Here is a 3,143-nt window from a genome sequence, read left to right as displayed (position 1 = left end):
AGCCTGCTGGGGTGTTGGTCCGGGTGAAGGAAGTTAAGACCTGAGCTGGGACAGGGATGGAGAGAGGGAGTGTATGTGAGGACCAGTGTGCAACTGGAATTTGTGTTACTGGGAGGGAGGAGGAGCTGAGCAGATGTGCTGGTTCTGACTTGGGTGACCACACGGGTGGGTGGTGGTGCCACTGGGAGAGAAGACGACAGATGATAATGAGTGCAGGACTCTGGTGTGGTCTCAGGCCAGCTCTCAGTGCTGGCCATCGCTCTCCCTCTCGTCTTGCAGCTTTGGGGCACAACCTGAAGACCCTCACAGTCCCCTTCCCCATCTCCACCCTCCGGTATTCATCAGACAGGAGCAACGGCTCAGCCACGTTCCACTCCACTGAGAGGGTCCTGCAGAGCCTGGTGAGACCCTGGTCCCAGCAGCTCCTGGTGGTTTAAATCCCACCCAGCCCCTCCCCCAATCCCTGTCCCTCCTGCTCCTCCTCCTCCTCCTTCCTCCCCAGCTGGATCCTTGTTCAAGGAGAGCAGCCTGGGCCTCTTCTCCTTGAGTTGCAGACTGATCTCCCTCAGGTGAGACCCTCCCCTGATTAGTTGCCCCTAATGACCACTTTTGCCACCACCCCTCTCTGTCTCGCCCCTGTCCTCCCATTTCCTCCTTCCTGTTCTGGCCCCCACCCCAGAGGTTTCAGGACCTCTCTCTAGAGTCCCCATGTCCCTCTCTCCCCAGGCCTGAAAAGAATGGGGAAGCCAGCAGTGTGGACGCTGTCTGCACCTACCATCCTGACCCCGTGGGCCACCATGCCTGTGTGCTGGGAACGGAGAGTCTCCACCTGTCTGCTCTTCCTCTCGGTGGCTCCAGGCTCTGCAGCACAGAGTTTATCCATCCAGAGAGAGCACCAGCTACATTTCCACATCATCAGCTGGAACCTCAGCAACCCGGAGCCCACATCCTCGGAATACACCGCCCTGCTGAGGGACACCCAGGACCAGGTGGGGTCTCCCCTGTCCTGTCTCTCCTTGCCCTGAGGGCACCGTCATTCCTCCGTCTGACTTACATCTGTTACGTGATTGTTTCAACCCTTCACTTTCCCTGCGTGCCTGGGTTCTCTCAGTGTCCAGAGGTGATGTCCTAGCTGCCTTCCCCATTTCTCACATGGGTAAACTGAAGCTCAGAAAGGGGATTATTGTGCCTAAGGTCACACAGTGAGTTAGGGGCAGAGCCAAGAGTTGAAGTCAGGTCTCCCTTGCCCCAAGGTCTGTGATCTTTCACTGGCTCCAGTGGCCCCCTGCATCTCCAGGAGACCTCCATCTTCTCACCCACTCTCCCTTGTGTTTGTTCTAGGTCACCAAGCTTTAAATGAAATTACATGAGAAATTCAGTTCCTCACTCACACACACTAGCCACATTTTAAGTGCTTGATAACAACATGGGGCTAATAATGAGTGTATTTGGTAGTGCAGGCAAATGTTGACATTATTGCTGAAAGTTCTCTTGGACAGGACCCAGAAGCAGGGAATCTAGAATCAGGGTAGAATTCCAGACACCCTTGTTCATCCCTTGTGTCCTTCCAGCTCGGTCTCCCATGGTAACCACACTGGGTGGACTCACTGTGTACCCAGCCGCCTTGGCACAGAGACTGGATAGAGTTGCCATCTATGAGGAATTCCTGCGGCTGACCAGAAGGGTACCCAGCTGCAGAACTTTACCCTGGACGGAAAGAATGCCCTTGGGGATGGTAAGGCTCCCTGGTCATTGGGGAAGAAAGTGAGGCCTTTCTAGGGACTCTGGAGGCCTGGGGCTGAGAGAACACTGAACTTGCTCAGGCTGGCAGGAGGTGGCATAGTCCCCCAGTCTTTACCCACCATTGAGAGAGAGAAAAGGACACCAGTGTAGTATGGGAGGCCCTCACCTTCTCCTAGACAGCTCAGTGACCTCAAGCTAGTCACCTTCCCTCTACGGACTTTTGTTTCCTTATCTCTGCACTGAGAGCCACTGGGCCAGATGGTCAGTGAGGGCCTCCAGCTGTGTGTGAAGCAGACTTACAGGTTTGGGGGTGGATGTGGTTTCTGATCCATAGGCTATAGTTTGCCAAGTCCCGCTCTAGGTGAGCACCAATGCACTAGAACTTTCTGCAGTGGTGGAATGTTCTATATCTGTGCTGTCCAGTGCATAGCTGCATGTGGCTGTTGAGTGCTCGAAAGATGGTATTGTGACTGGTCTTTATTGTTACTGATTTTTAATGTTACTGAGATTAGAATTTTTATTTTATTTAACTAAAATTAATTTTAATTCAAAAAGAGACTTGTTGCTGCTGCATATCAGACAGCACACCTCTAAGAGGTTGTCTGGGTAGAGGCACAAGTAGGGTGACCTGCACCCCTCCCCCCATGCCCACTCCTTCCTGGAGTTTATGTTGTAGCTGGCAATAACAAGAATAGAGAATTGAAACTTATCAATTATTTGATCTGAACAAACTCATATTTTTAGGGGGTAACCAGAGAAGACTTCCTGCAGGAAATTACATTGTAGGTTAATCCTAGGAAATGAATATTAAGCAAATAGGTAAAGGAGAAGGGGATGATGTGTTTCTAGGCACGGAAGAACAATTTTGAGTGGGAATTTATGAATTTAGAGAGATCACATAGGCTTGCCAACTGTGATGACCCATTCTCCCCCCCGGCCGTCATAAGATAGTCCAACCCAAATTCAGTCTTCTGTGCCCAGAGGTATTAATTTGGTTTAATTTATTACACTTTTGTTCTGTGATAATGGCCTTGGATTTTGTAGCAAAGTGTGCTCACTTTTTAGAGATGGAAAGTAAAATGGGGTGAAACATCATGATGTATACTTGACTTTAATATTTCATTGAAAACATGGGATGAATCAAGGGTGGCAAGTGTTAATAATTTATACATTGATGAAATATTGTTTTAATTGGATGGAATGTACATTGTTAAATCTAGATGATGGATGTTTATGAGACTGTTCCCTTTATTTTTCTATTTTTCTGTGTCTAAAAAGTTTTATTAAAAAGAGTGAAACACACTCACATGGATTCTTCATTTCATTCACTTCCAGAATATTCTCCCAACAGAGATGACACCTTGACTGAGAAGCATGGTAAACCTGCGGGAAACCCCAGC

The sequence above is a fragment of the Diceros bicornis genome, unplaced genomic scaffold (assembly GCF_020826845.1).
Source record: "Diceros bicornis minor isolate mBicDic1 unplaced genomic scaffold, mDicBic1.mat.cur scaffold_55_ctg1, whole genome shotgun sequence".
NCBI classification, from domain to species: Eukaryota; Metazoa; Chordata; class Mammalia; order Perissodactyla; family Rhinocerotidae; genus Diceros; species Diceros bicornis.
The sequence above is the reverse complement of the archived record's forward strand: the minus strand, read 5'-3'. Positions refer to the sequence as shown.